The sequence below is a fragment of the Anabrus simplex genome, chromosome 2 (assembly GCF_040414725.1).
Source record: "Anabrus simplex isolate iqAnaSimp1 chromosome 2, ASM4041472v1, whole genome shotgun sequence".
NCBI lineage: Eukaryota > Metazoa > Arthropoda > Insecta > Orthoptera > Tettigoniidae > Anabrus > Anabrus simplex.
Window position 1 is genome coordinate 1,149,652,495 of NC_090266.1, and position 16,693 is coordinate 1,149,669,187.

General features: G+C 37.4%; 1 protein-coding gene across 1 annotated transcript in view; it reads left to right on the top strand.

Moving 5' to 3' along the window:
- Positions 1–16,693, top strand: part of hob (hobbit) — a 460,559-nt gene that overhangs the window by 231,283 nt on the left and 212,583 nt on the right. The window lies entirely within an intron of this gene.

A 16,693-nucleotide genomic window follows, 5' to 3' on the forward strand; every position in this document is an offset into this window, starting at 1 on the left:
AGAGACTTCAAACGTTTCCCTGTATACTTTTGGTTTGTTCTATTGGTTTGGGTCACGTAGATAAAAGCTTGCATTTGGGAGATAGTGGGTTCAAACCCCACTGTCGACAGCCTTTAAGATGGTTTTCCGTGGTTTCCCATTTTTCGCACCAGATAAATGCTGGGGCTGTACCGTTATTAAGGCCACGGTCCTTTCCTTCCCACTCTTAGCCCCCTCGTTTCCCATTGCCGCCATAAAACCTATCTGTGTTGGTGCAACGTGAAGCAAATTGTAAAAAGTAAATAAACATTTGTTATGAGCTGGGCCCAGATTTTGATAACCTAATAAATACCCAAAAATGACCCATAGGATGACTGAAAAATATATTTTTTAAATGACTCAAAAGTGGTTTTAAAAATGACCCAAGAATTGAAGGAAGTTATTCATTTACCGAGAACCATATTTTTAATGCAAGTCTAAAGAACCTAAATAATAATAATTATTATTATATACCGTATTTCCTCGTGTATTAGATCCCCTTTTTTTCTGCTTTTATAGCGCAAAAAGAAAGGAGGGTCCAATATGTGATAGCCTCCAATTTCGTGCAATGAACACATGACTTCGGGCTATAAATTGTACTTGTATGTATTCTGCACTATTCTTTAACAACTTGATGATAGTATTCTGAATCTTGCTTGCTACCTTCGTTGGAAGGTAGTATTTCTGAATTTAAAAAATATAAAGAAACCAATAAATGGTGAACACACATCTTTTAGGCCTTCATATACTGTATTAGCTATTACCCTTGGCTTTGCACGCGTGTATTTCGTAATTTGATAATAGTAATCGTTCCTCGGTACTGCAATAAGACTATCTGAAAATCACTAAAGTATAAAATCTGATTGAAAAATTGAGTTCCATTTACGTCAGAATCTCTTTGTAAACCAAGCTTTTGGCATTGCCTTTTGGGGCCAAGATGATCAGCCTACTGGCAGAGCTAATTCTGGAACATGGGACAATATAAAAAATCGTGTTTCTTTATTTTTTAAAGGAGATTGCAAATACCTGCAGTAGTGGCATTAATTCTGGACACTTTGTTGAAATGTTCATTCATTATAACCTCACGAAATGTATGTTGTGGTACACTAAATCAATAAATCATGCTTTTATCTTTTGTTCATGATATGTATACTAAATATTTAAAATTTTTCGAAAGTGGGATATGTTGTATTTTTATTAAAAATAAGTAAAAAGATATAACAGATAACGATTAAAAAGCTCACTATTTTACATGCTTTTGCAGCTGTAAAACAAGTTTGTCATTTATTTTGTTCCGACAAATCAAACAATGAATGCGTATTATTATTGCATTATCCAGTGAGAGAAAGCATTATGATCATTGTTGTAACTGTAATAGTCAGCAAAACGTTGTTGAAATGTAAGATTTCTTTAAAGTGAGCTGAGTTGAGACGGAATACAGTATTTAATACAATGTCTCCTGTACTGAAACATGCTGATTGGTCACCGAGTAAAAGGAGTAAAGCAATAACACTCCATGAAGAAGGTTATACTTATGAAGAAATAGCAAAAAGGTTGGGTGGAGGCGCTACGAAGTCGGGTGTGTGGAAAGTTTGTAAGCAGTATGAAGAAACTGGGTCAACCAAAACTGCTCCAAGAACTGACTGATCAAGACTGTCGTAGAATCTGCCGTCTTTCTCTACAAGATTGTCGGCGTACTGTAAAAGATATAAATGCCATCTTGAAGACTTCAGGGGTTGAAGTTTCAGATCGAACAGTCAGACAGAAACTTTGTGAAAATGGTTTGCGAGCGAGGACTCTAAGAAAGAAGCCTTATCTGAATAAAATGCAGAGGCAGAAACGTTTGCAGTTGGCTTTAGCACATAAGGAGTTGACCCAAGAAGCCTGGGCTAGAGTTATTTGGAGTGACGAGACCAAGATCAGCATCTTTGGAAGCGATGGAATAAAGTTCGTTAGTCGTCGACCAGGCGAAGACTTGTTTCCTGAGTGCACCACTGCCACTATGAAACGTCCCTTCAGTGTTATGGTGTGGGGTTGCAGGACAAAACATGGAATTGAGCGTCTGCAAGTGTTACAGGGCAACATTAACGCCAAAAGTACCAAGAAGAAGTCTTAGTGTTGAAATTGCTGCCCTCTATCCGTGATTTGTTTCAAGGTAACAACTATCAGTGCATCTTTCAACAAGACAATGCGCCATATCACAGCACTAGAATCAATAAGACCGAGCTCGATAGCTGCAGTCGCTTAAGTGCGGGCAGTATCCAGTATTCGGGAGATAGTGGGTTCGAACCCCACTGTCGGCAGCCCTGAAGATGGTTTTCCGTGGTTTCTCATTTTCACACCAGGCAAATGCTGGGGCTGTATCTTAATTAAGGCCACGGACGCTTCCTTCCCACTCCTAGCCCTTTCCAATTCCATCGTCGCCATAAGACCTATCTGTGTCGGTGTAACGTAAAGCAGCTTGCAAAAAAAAAAAAAAAAAATGTTTTGCTGACCATCACATTAGTGTGCTTCCTTGGCCTGGCAACAGTCCCGACCTCAACTCAATTGAAAACTTGAGGGTAAGGCCGAAAACTTTTGTTTCACGGCGGAATCCCAGTAACAAGAGGGAGCTGCTAGAAGCCATCGTCATTTTATGGTTCAGAGTGATCAAACCAGAAGATCCCAGAGATTTCTTAGACTCGATGCCATGCAGAATCCAGGCAGTGGTTAAATCAATAGGATATCCCACGATATACTGAGAAACCTAATAATTTGTAATTTTCTGAAATTGTTGTGTTGTATTTTGTTTATTTTATTAAATTTTGAATTAAATTTTTAAACAGCGGGCATTAGGGCATGTTTCCTGAAAAATTTGTAGTAAATTACAATGTATATTTTAACTAAAATAAACTCCTGAATACAATATTCAATGAATCACTATGCCACTACTACATTTCCACATCTGTAATGTCTTCAGTTTTTGAGATGTAAATATCCCCATTAAAAAATTAATCCCCTTTATCATTCCTTCATCCCCCCCCCGCACCTAAGTGGATTTTCCAAAAACAAAAGAAATGCATGTTCCTTTATTTTTAAAGGAGATTTCTAATACCAATTTTCACACTGTAACATCTTCAGTTTTCGAGATAGAAGTATCCTCATAAAAAGAATTCAGCTCTTTTTTAACCCCTGTTAAGTGGCTCTTCTGTAAACAAAAATATACGTGTTCCTTTATTTTCAAAGGAGATTCCAAATACCATTTTTCACGTCTGTGACATATTCACTTTTTGAGATATGCTCATTTTAACAATTCACTTGCTTTTTCAGCTCTTTTTACCTTCTTAAGTGGATTTTCTAAAACAAAAATGTATGTGTTTCTTAATTTTTAAAGGAGATTCTAAATTCCAATTTTTACACCTATAACATGTTAAATTTGGGAGATGCACTCATTTTAAATTTCACCCTATTTTCACCTCTTTTCTTTATTTTAAAAGGAGATTCCAAATATAAGTTTTTCACATCTTTGAACTCTTTTAAATTTTTGAGATATAGATATACTCATTTTAAAATTTCACCCCACCCTCCTTTTCACCCACTTAGCGACGGAAAATCACAAAAATCCTTCCTTAGTGAGGACCTACACTGTAACATAGATGTATCCACAAAATATTGTTTCTTTATGTCCAGTAGTTTTGGCTCAGCGATGATGAATCGGTCAGTCAGTTAGTCAGTCAGGCAGTCAGGACATGTTATTTTATACAGTAAAACCTCATAAGTGCATTCCTCATTAACACGTTTTCCTGCTTAGCACTTCGTAAATTTGAAGTCCTGATTCTCATCGTATTAGATCTATATAAAAATACCTATTGCATCACGAATTTTGCCATTACTGCTTAGTACAATCACATTTTTCCTAGCCTTGGAAATATGTTATTTCTCATCCCTTGTGAAAGGAACACAATTTCCAACTCGGGTAAGAAAGAGCCCTCGCCACAGTTGCGTGATAACGGGGAAAAGACATTGAATTCCTGAACTTCACAGGATAAGTTGCCACGTCGGGGAGCAGGCCGTTAGCATCAGGAATGTTTAGTTTTGCTTGCTGGTTAGGAGCGAGATTGCTGAATAAAACAGTGAGTCTGTTTGTGCTTGTATTTCACATTCCATTCAGAAATTATAAATTTATTTTTTGTTGAGTGGTACAGTGAAGGGTAGCAAATTGTTGTTGCCTGATAGCCTGCATCTGGATTAGGAACATAATCGTATGAAGTTGAATAGTGGAGTGCATATTTGTCTTGTGACAGCCTAGTTATGGATTCGGAAAAAGTCATGAAATTCATTACTAATGGAGACAAAATTAAAATCTATCAGAAAGCGGAATGGCACCCGCATCTTTAAGCGCGCAGAGGTAGCATGAACATTGAGGTTCACACCTTCGAGTTTCGACTCAGTCATTCAAATTGGTCTAATCGAAGTTTCGTCGATTCAAAATGGCGGCCAAAGTTGCAGTTGCTAATGGTCAAGGTCAAAAACGTTTAGATTCGTCTCTCACTCATTCCCTTTGTCGAGATCGAGTGGAAACTACAATTCATGGTCTAAGAGTGTGACCATAAAATGTTTAATAACCCACTGGTCCGAATTAAAAGTCTTCTACTACCAATTGTTTTAGAAAGAGTGTGATCTGAATAATACTTTGATATTTTTATGGGCCCCCTTGCAAATATTTTCATATTTGTTGTCTGGTGTTTATTGCACCTCTCATTGCACTGTTGTTATTTTATAATCCCCAGTGGAAAAGGTTTTCATATTTGTTCTCTCGTGTTTTTCATACCTTTTAATATTCCCTGCTCATCCTTAGAAACGGTGGATAATAGTTTTCACTGTACCCATGGTTACATGATGTAAAATGCCATCATATAGGAAAAAATCATATGTAGTGTTTCCATATTCATGTTGTATAGTTTTTATTTGTGTGTCCAGTAGTACGTTTTCTTGCTTAACGCTTTCTTTTTCCCTGTCTCCTGCAGGAACATCTCAATGAAGTTTTACTGATACAGATGTTGATTCCCATAGGGAACCTGAAGTTTTACTGTATATATAGATATACTAACTGTTACCCGTGGCTTCGCACGCGTGGAATTCGTAATTTGATAATAATAATAATTGTTCCTCGGTACTGCACTAAGACATTATCTGAAAATCCCTAAAGTATAAAAACTCACTGAAAAATTGAGTTTCATTTACCCCAGGACCTCTTTGAAAACCATGTTTGTGGCACTGCTTTTTTGGGCTAAGATGACCAGGCTACTGGCAGAGCTAACTCTGGAGCATGCGACATAGAACTCCACATGTGAGAAACAGTCCTCTCTCAGATTTGGGGGGGGGGGGGGGGGGGGAAGTGTTTATATTTTTAAAGGAGATTGCAAATACCTATTTTCACATCTTTAACATCTTCATATTTGTAGTGGAGATTCCAAATACCAATTTTCACGTCAGTGTCATCTTCGTTTTTTGAGATATATCCCTATGAAAAGAATTCAACCTTTTATCAGTCCTTCCCTCCTCACCTACGTCCCTTAACCAAAAACAAAAAAAATATGTGTTTCACTATTTTTTAAGGAGATCCAATTACCAATTTTTCCGTCTGTAACATCTTCAGTTTTTGAGATATATATGTATCCTAATAAAAAGAATTCAACTCCTTCACTTATATTCAACCACCTCCCTAAGCCGATTTTCCTATATGTGATATATTGTAGTTGTACTCATTTTAAAAATTCACTCAATTTTTCAATTCTTCTTCCCCCTCCCATTAAGTGGATTTTCTGAAAACAAAAAAATAAAAGTTACTTTATTTTTAAAGGGGATTCTAAGAACCAATTTTCACTTCTGTAACATCTTCAGTTTTTGAGTTATAAGTATCCTCATAAAAAAAGACGGTTGAGGCGCTCGCATTCTGACCTCAACTTGGCAGGTTCAATCCTGGCTCAGTGGGGTGGTATTTGAAGGTGCTCAAATATGTCAGCCTCGTGTAGTTAGATTTACTGGCACATAAAAAGAACTCTTGTGGGACAAAATTCTGGCACCTTGGTGTCTTCTAAAACAGTAAAACGTAGTTAATGGGATGTAAAGCAAATAACATTACTATTATTATTAAAAAGTATTCAACCCCTTTTTTGGTACTTTTCGCCCTTTATAAGTGGATTTTCTGAAAACAAGAAATACGTGGGGTTTTTTATTTAAGGAGATTCCAAATACCAATTGTCACGTCTATAACGTCTTTATATTTTGAGTTATCATTATCCCCCTTAAAAAAGATCCAATCCTTTTTTCAGTCCTTTTCACGCCCTTAAGTGGATTTTCAGAAAACAGAAAAATACATTCTTTATTTTTAAAGGAGATTCCAAACACCAATTATCATGTCTGTAACATCTTCAGTTTTTGAGGTATACATACATACATACATACATACATACATACATACATACATACATATATAACCATTAAAGAATGTTATGCCTTTCAGCTTTCAGTCTGCAAGGCTCAGTGAATTTACTAAACGTCGCCACAATCCTCTATTTGCAACTAGTGCTGTGACCTCATGTAGTTCTATACCACTTATCTTTAAATCGTTAGAAATTGAGTCTAACCATCGTCGTCTTGGTCTCCCTCTAATTCTCTTACCCTCCATAACAGAGTCCATTATTCTCCTAGGTAACATATCCTCCTCCATTTGCCTCACATGACCCCACCACCAAAGCTGGTTTATGCGTACCATCGAGTTAATTCCTAAATTAGCCTTTATCTCCTCATTCCGGGTACCCTCCTGCCATTGTTCTCACCTGTTTGTACCAGCAATCATTCTCGCTACTTTCATGTCTGTTACTTGTAACTTATGAATAAGATATGCTGACTTCTTTCTTACAGAATACTGTTGATCGCAACTTCGAGCTCACAGCATTAGCTTTACTACACCTTAATTCAAACGCCCTTACTGTATTACCATCCTGGGAGAACACACAACCTAAATACTTGAAATTATTGACCTGTTCTAGCTTTGTATCACCAATCTGACATTCAATTCTGTTGAATTTCTTACCTACTGAGATCAATTTAGTCTTCAAAAGCCTAATTTTCATACCGTACTCATTGCACCTATTTTCATGTTCCAAGATATTTAGACTGCAGGCTTTCGGCACAATCTACCATTAAGACCAAGTCATCAGCATAGGCCAGACTGCTTACTACATTTCAACCTAACTGAATCACTCCCTGCCATTTTATACCTTTCAGCAGATGATCCATGTAAACTACGAACAGCAAAGGTGAAAGATTACAGCCCTGTCTAATCCCTGTAAGTACCCGGAACCAAGAACTCAATCTACCATCAATTCTCACTGAAACCCAATTGTCAACATAAATGCCTTTGATTGATTTTAATAATCTACCTTTAATTCTTATCCCGTGGTACCCTGTCATATGCTTTCTCTAGATCTATGAAACATAAACACAACTGTCTATTCCTCTGGTAGCATTTTTCAATTACCTGACGCATACTGAACATCTGATCCTGACAGCCTCTCTGTGGTCTGAAACCACACTGGTTTTCATCCAACTTCCTCTCAACGACTGATCGCACCCTCCCTTCCAAGATGCCAGTGAATACTTCGCCTGGTATACTAATCAATGAGATACCTTGAAAGTTGTTGCAGTCTTTCCTGTTCCCTTACTTATAAATAGGTGCAATTACTGCTTTTGTCCAATCTGAAGGTACCTTACCAACACTCCATGCTAATCTTATTACTCTATGAAGCCATTTCATCCCGGCCTTCCCACTATACTTCACCATTTCAGGTCTAATTTCATCTATTCATGCTGCTTTATATCAGTGGAGTTTATTTACCTTCCTTTCCACTTCCTCAAGCGTAATTTCACCAACATCATTTTCCTCCTCCCATGAGCTTGGCTGTTGGCAGCACCACCAGGAAGATTTCCTTTTACGTTGAGAAGATATCAAAAATATTCCCTCCACCTCTCCATTGATTCCCTGAGATCTATTATGAGTTCACCTGAATTACTCAAAACACTGTTCATTTCCTTTTTACCGAGCTCGATAGCTGCAGTCGCTTAAATGCGGCCAGTATCCAGTATTCGGGAGATCGTGGGTTCGAACCCCACTGTCGGCAGCCCTGAGGATGGTTTTCCGTGGTTTCCCATTTTCACACCAGGCAAATGCTGGGGCTGTACCTTAATTAAGGCCACGGCCGCTTCCTTCCCACTCCTAGCCCCTTCCTCCCTCATCGTCGCCATAAGACCTATCCGTGTCGGTGCGACGTAAAGCAAAAAAAAAAAATAAAAATAAATTTCCTTTTTTCCTCCCTTCCTTCTTTATTACTGTCCTGAAAGGTTTCCTCTGCTGCTTGACCTAGCCTTTCCTGGATATTACCAAAATCTTCCCACGACTTCTTTTTGGATTCAACAACTATTTGTTTCGCTCTGTTTCTTTTATCTTTGTACAAATCCCTGTCTGCCTTGGCCCTTGTTTGGAGCCATTTCTGATAAGCCTTCTTTTTTTACGTGTATCACACGAGAACACGTTCACTTCCTTCTCAAATTACTGTATTTACACTGCTCGTCACAACACACAATTATACACAGTAGCAAATTACACTATATACAACACTCAATAGCGGTGTACCCTGAAGTCGATTCTGACAAGTACAGATATCAACAACACTGATGCGCGCACTATAACATACTCTCTTTTGAATTCACCGCCCGACTCACTTGAGTCCAGTACTCAGACTGTCTCACTGACTCAAGACAGCTCGATATTTATACTATTTGATCAACCATCTAGAATGATCGACTTCTGGAAGAGTTCTTACAACACTCTAATGAAACACACTCGAAACATCGTTCGACCAGCTAGTCGAATGGGTACTCGAATGTTCTTTCGATATTTAAAAATGTACATGGAAATATCTACAACATTCGTAATGTCTCTACATGTATCTGGATAATAAACCTTAAGTTTCCAGAACCCTTCATATACACCAAATTATAGTACAATAAGTCTAACATACGAACATTACGGAATTTTCTACCGCTTTCGACCATATAGATTTTGAGGTTAAACAATACATATTTGAGGTTATGCAATTTTATACTACATATATACAGAGAACCCATATACTAGTCATGTTTAGCATTAAATCAACTATAATTAGAATATATTAAACATACTCATTGAAGGTTTTACACTAGTTACAGCGTTGTACGTACGACAATTATCCCCCCTAAAACCTTCAACATCTATTCTGTACATTCCTTACTCTAGGTCTTAAATTATATCGAGGTGTCCTTATATCTATGTCTTTGTCTCGCTTATCCTCCAGGGTAGGTATCGGTGTGTGCTGATCCTCCATGAAGTCTGTCTTCTTGTTGGCGTTATTGAAGTCCACATATCGCAGCTAGATAGTTCAATCGATGGCCACCACCTTCCCATGGCGGATCCGCTGGGTCTGGCTGACGATGTCCCTGTTCTCCATAGCAATAATCCGCAGGTCCTCGCGTGGCAGTCGACACTCCACTGACTTTCCCCTTGGTCGTGTCTTTGTGTTCTGCCAGGACATACGCGTCTTTGTAGTCCGCCGATTTGATGCACGGGAGAGGCTCGCACGTCGTGGTCTTGGTCCCGTTGAGTCTCCTCTTTTTCCGGGGTGCAGAATTCATCGTCCCTACCAGCATATGATTTTGTGCCGGGACTAGTCTCCTGGTTACGTGGCACCCTCGTTTGTCGGTTGCCGTCGCCACAATGATCCCGTCGTCCCGTGGAGTTGCCATCTTCACGACGCCAGAGCCGCCATCACTGCTTGCAGGCTCCACCCGTGTCTCCGGAGCTGCCGTGTTTTTACACAGCGCACTCGTTATTTCCACTGGGCCTTGAACTACGGACTCCACCATCGCTACAATGATCCCGTCGTCCTGTGGAGTTGCCATCTTCACGACGCCGGAGCAGCCGTCACTGCTTGCAGGCTTTACCTGTGTCTCCGGAGCTGTCGTACTTTCACACAGCGCACTCGCTGTTTCCGCTGGACCTTGAACTACGGACTCCACCACGGCTCGTACTTCGTTCTCCAGTGACTTGATTTGGTCCTTTATTCCTTGAGACTGGGCCTCTATTTTAGCCTTGATTTTACCCTAGAGTTTTTCGGACTGGGCCTGAATTTTACCCTCAAGTTTTTTGGGCTGGGCCTCGATTTTACCCTCGAGTTTTTCGGACTGGGCCTGAATCAACGCAGTTAGTTGTGTGAACATAGTGCTTACCCGGTCGTTGGTTTCTTCCTCCGAGGTGACTGCGAAGTCGAAACTGCCTGGGTCCTCCTCGCTCTCTATCAAATCCTGGTGCAGCCTCTCCTGTAGGTCCGCTTTGCTTCCAGCCGTCCGTAAACCTCAGGATGCCAGCGCTTTCCGTAACATCCCCACGGTCATTTGTTCGATCTTCATTGCTGAGTCCTGAAGTATCCTGTCACGGTCGCCAGTTTATCGTTCTACGTTGCGATTTTATTTTACGTAAATAAATATCACACGAGAACACGTTCACTTCCTTCTCAAATTACGTTATTTACACTGTTCGTCACAACACACAATTATACACAGTAGCAAATTACACTATATACAATACTCAATAGCGGAGTACCCTGAAGTCGATTCTGACAAGTACATATATCAACAACACTGACACGCGCACTATAACATACTCTTTTGAATTCACCGCCCGACTCACTTGAGTCCAGTACCCAGACTGTCTCACTGACTCAAGACAGCTCGATATTTATACTATTCGATCAACCATCTAGAATGATCGACTTCTGGAAGAGTTCTTACAACACTCTAATGAAACACACTCGAAACATCGATCGACCATCTAGTCGAATGGGTACTCGAATGTTCTTTCGATATTTAAAAATGTACATGGAAATATCTACAACATTCGTAATGTTTCTACATGTATCTGGATAATAAACCTTAAGTTTCCAGAACCCTTCATATACACCAAATTATAGTACAATAAGTCTAACATACGAACATTACGGAATTTTCTACCGCTTTCGACCATATAGATTTTGAGGTTAAAAAATACTTATTTGAGGTTATGCAATTTTATACCACATATTTACAGAGAACCCATATAACTAGTCATGTTTAACACTTAACAAAAGGTAATTTAGCATTAAATAAACTATAATTAGAATATATTAAACATTCTCATTGAATGTTTTACACTAGTTACAGCGTCGTACGTACAACAATTCCCTGGGATCTATTATGAGTTCACCTGAATTACTCGAAACACTGTTCATTTCCTTTTTTCCTCCCTTCCTAAGATTCTTTATTACTGTCCAGACAGGTTTCCCTGCTGCTAGACCTAGCCTTTCCAGGATATTACCAAAATCTTCCCACGACTTCTTTTTGGATTCAACAACTATTTGTTTCGCTCTGTTTCTTTTATCTGTGTACAAATCCCTGTCTGCCTTGGCCCTTGTTTGGAGCCATTTCTGATAAGCCTTCTTTTTTTTTTTACGTGTACAATTTGCTCCCACTTCATCATTCCACCAAGATGTTCGCCTTTTCCCATCTTTACACACTGTTGTTCGTAGGCATTCCCTTGCTGTTTCTACTACAGCATCCCTGAGTGCCACCAATTTTCTTTCTATATCCTGAACCTGCTTACTGTCTACTGTTCGAAACTTCTCACTAATCGTATCCAAGTACTTCTGTCTAATTTCCTCTTCCTGGAGATTTTCTGCCCTTATTCGTTTGCAGACAGATTTTACTTTCTCTACCCTAGGCCTAGAGATACTTAATCACTACAGATCAGATAGTGGTCTGTATCATCAAAAAATCCCCAGAAAACTCGTACATTCCTAACAGATTTCCTGAATTCAAAGTCGGTTAAGGTATACAGTAGTCTGTTATGGATCTGGTCCCCCTTGCCTCCCATGTGTAGCGGTGAATAGCCTTATGCTTGAAGAATGTATTCGTAACAACTAAACACATACTAGCACAGAAGTCCAGCAAACGCTTCCTAGTCCCATTAGCTTCCATATCTTCCCCACATTTAGCAATCACCCTTTCGTATCCTTCAGTTCTATTTCCAACTCTCGCATTGAAATCGCCCATTGGCACTACTCTATCCTTGCTGTTGACCCTGACCACGATGTCACTCAATGCTTCATGACTCAGAGTATGTCCGAGATGCCCACTCCCATTCCATAGCAACTGGCATCCTGACACACAGGACCACTTACTAGGCCACTCAGCCATTATCCATGGTTCACAAACTAGGATGTGACTACACTAACCGACACCGTGAACCACAAGATATGTGTAACCTCATAAAATGTTTCCAACTACTTTTTCATTTCTTTTCACCCCCCCTCCACCCTTAAGTGGACTTTCTGAAAACAAAAAATGAAAGTTTCTTTATTTTTTAAAGGAGAATCCAAATACCAGTTTTGATGTCTGTAATATGTTAAGTTTTTGAGATATACTCATTTTAAGAATTCACCCCATATTTCACTTCTTGTCATCCTCCCTTAAGTGGATTTTCTGAAAACAAAGAAATATATGCTTGCTAATTTTTAAAGGAGATTCCATCCATGTACCAATTTTCACGTCTGTAACATCTTCACTTTTTGAGATATAAGTATCCTCATGAAAAGAATTCAACCACTTTTTCACTTCTTTTCACCCTAGTGGATTTTCCGAAAACAAAGAAGTATGTGTTTATTTTTAAAGGAGATTCCGAGTACCAATTTTCACTGCAACAGCTCAAGGGCACAAGAAATGAACACAATAAAACAACATCAAAGCATAAAATTACTTAACCCTGGGGCAGTAGCATACAAATATGAAATGTGGAAGAGGACCTGAAGAAAAGGGATTAAAGGCCAGGATCTTAATTTAACGCATGACAAGTTACTAGGTCAAGGTAACCAAAGCTACCAAATAAGAGAAAAAATAAAAGGTTAAACCAAAATATTTACTTAAAGAATTTAATTTTTTTTAAATTCATGAATGACAACAAGATTCAGAAATTCTTGCAATGTATTGAAAAATAAGGATAGTCGAGAACTAATAATTTAATGTTAAATTAATTCATTAAAATAGGAGTTAAAATTCAGATTTAAAATAATTTAAAATGATGAACACACACACATTCACACACTCACACAACAGGCTACCATAATTCTTACAATGTATCCAGAAATAAGCAAAGTCGAGAACTGACTTTAAAAAGAAAAATTAATGTTAAATGTATCCATTCCTTAAAAGATGGTAATACTACCGGCCAGTATGTTCAACTAGGTATGCTACAATTAAACTGGTTAAATTGAAATTTGTTTCCAGTCCCTCTACATAAATGTTTGAACAATACCGGAAACACGGTCATACACTAAATTCAAAATGTAACTACAACAGCAATTAAAATTACAAGGATAATTAATGAAATGAAATGACACATAAATTCAAAAATTCCCCAAACAAGTTACAGATTACAAAGGGAAAACATAATTAACAGAACAACACACGAACTGGACTTGCAACTACCAAAGGCAAGCTATCATTAATCATAATTAATAACCGGCAAAGCCAGCGAAAATATAGTGAACATGGGAGATAAGATAAGAGAATGTGACGTAAGAAATAAAGAAAGGAAGAAGAAACAAAACACGGACAAAAATAAGAGATGAGAGCGTAAACCAAATGAAGATATTTGAAACAGGAGAAACAAATTTAAATTCGCTACAACTGTGGTATTACAATAATAGTAATATATAGTTGATTGAATTTAACATTTCGTTCAACAAAAATTTAACAGGGAGCCAAAATACTTGTTATTAAATTTAAAGTTAGGAGGCCTTGGAAGTACGGTAATGTGCGTATGAGTCAGACTATAAACCCAACCCCAGAAAGGCGGAAAAGAACAATCCCATTATGAAAAATAAACCAGCACATGGCATCATACATTAAATAATGGTGCAGTAAGAGACCACAAAAAAGAACCAGGAAATATAGAAAGAAATCTACTGACCAAAATTAATAATAATAATAATAATAATATAATAATAATAATAATAATAATAATAATAATAATAATAATAATAATAATAATAATAATAATAATAATAATAATAATAATAATAATAATAATAATAATAAATCCCAACAAATATAGAAGCAGAAAATTTATACGACGACAATCTCAATTAACTAGAACAAGTAGTTCAAGGTTATAAATTTCATTATTGGTTCCGTATTGAATTAAGATTACATATAATTTACAAAGGTTATTCCACCTACTCAATACTGTACAATAATTGTAGTGTCTATGAATACATTACAGTATGTTATCAAGGGAGTAGCTTTGACCCTATATGGGTCATCATCAGCCTAACTAAGATACACTTATGGATTTGCCGAAGTCCTAAGACAGAATTACATTGTGGAAATAAAATTTAAAAGAATGAACTGTGTATGTGATGCGATAATGTACATATAAAATGGTGAATTGATGAAATGTTATAGATAAAATAATGTTGTACTGATCAATGACAAATAAAATTTTAGGATTTATGTCAATTACAATTCGAATACAACTAGTTCAACCGTCACAATGATTACAGAATCAGAGTTAGCTATCTGAAAAATGCCATTAAATACACAAGGTGAATTAAGAATTGTGGTAAAAAAGAAGCTTAACAACATCCTTTCCCATAATAACTTGCCCAACCTTTCTGACAACATTAATAACAAGAAAATAATAGCCAAGCAAAATCTTCTACATGCCCTAAATAAGAAAATAAAAGACGACGACCTAATTGTGACTAAAGCCGACAAAGGCAACACAACAGGAATTATCGATAAAAATTAATACATCAGTAAAACATCCGATTTCTTCACAGATAGTTCTTTTTCCATAATTAAAAAAGATCCTATGCAAAAAGTCCAAAGACTCCTCAAACAAGCCTTAAAAAACACCTCCTTTCTGCTTACCGAACAAGAGAAAAGTCAACTTATAAGTATGAACCCGGGTCTTCCTACTGCCAGAGCTCTCCCGAAGATGCATAAGGCCAGTGTTCGCATTCGACAAGTCATTAATTATAGATTGAGTCCATTGTACAAAACATCGCAATTTATCCAAAGGTTCTTAAGGAATAACTACCAATTCTTTTCTAAGAAGTCCATTAAAAACACATATGAATTAATAGATAAACTAAATAAGTTCAGCATGCAACCCGATTATTCACTCCACTCTTTTAATATTATAAACATGTACTCCAGTGTCCAAATTTCCAAGTTAATTCCTATCATTGAAAATAACCTGAACAAAAATAGTCATTTGCATAAATTAGAGATTCAAGACTTTATTACGTTACTTAAATTGGTCGTAAACAACTACTTTTTCACGTTCAATGGCATAATCTACCAACAGAACAGTTTGGCAATGGGTTCACCGGCCTCGGGTATTCTTGCGGAAATTTACCTTGATTTCCTTGAGAACACTAAAATTAACAACAAATTCAATAATATCCTCTTCTGGACCAGGTATGTTGATGATGTTCTAGTAATTATAAATGAAAAATCAATAGACGCTCCTACCACCCTTCAAGGGCTAAATAGCATCGACTCCCATATCAGATTCACTCTGGAATCAGAAACAGATCAAAAGAGCAACTTTCTACATCTAACCATCATAAGACATCCAGATACTTTAACCTATAAAATTTATAGAAAACCCACCCAATCCGCAGTTACTATTCATCAAAATTCAACTCACCCCCAACCTCACAAAAGAGCAACATATAATAGCCTAGTTCACCGAGCATTCAACATACCCATGACCGAGAAGGATCTTTCCATTGAATTGAATACTATTTGAGGTATAGCAAAATTCAACGGCTTCGGTAGCCACTTTATAGAAAGTATTATCAATAAACATAAATTTCTTCCCAAAATAACACTTAAGAAAGAACTACCTAAATACGAATCCTTTTCCACTTTCACTTTTAATTACGAAATTCATAAGATCACTAATATTTTCAAGGAAAAAGGCGTAAAAATAGCATTCAAAACCAATAATAACAGTACACACATTCTACATAACACGTCGCACATCAACATGGTCAACAGGTACGCAAAATCAGGTGTTTACAGGCTCAGATGTAACTCCTGCACTAATTTCTTATGTAGGGCAAACTGGAAGAAGTTTTAATATAAGATATTTGGAACACATCAATGCAGTCCAATATATAAATTTTCAGCTATCTGCCAACATATGGTTGATTACAATCATAAATTCACGAATACTGAACTAGACATGGACATTCTTGAAATAGCTAACAAGGGCCCTCTGCTTAATATAACTGAGAATTTTATATACATTTGGATCAGTACTTTAACCCCTCAGCACCGACCTCTATACGTGGTATAGACCCTCTTTTCTTCCGTAGCCGCCGACCTCTATACGTGGTATAGACCCATACATGGTTTCACATTTACGGCTATAGCGCGAAGAGTTTTTGGAGTTACTGATATGCAAATTGTTTTGTTTCCAAGAAGACAGTTTCGGGTTTATCAGTGTTGTAAATAAGAATTGAAAAATCGTTATAATGTAGTTGTTTTTGCA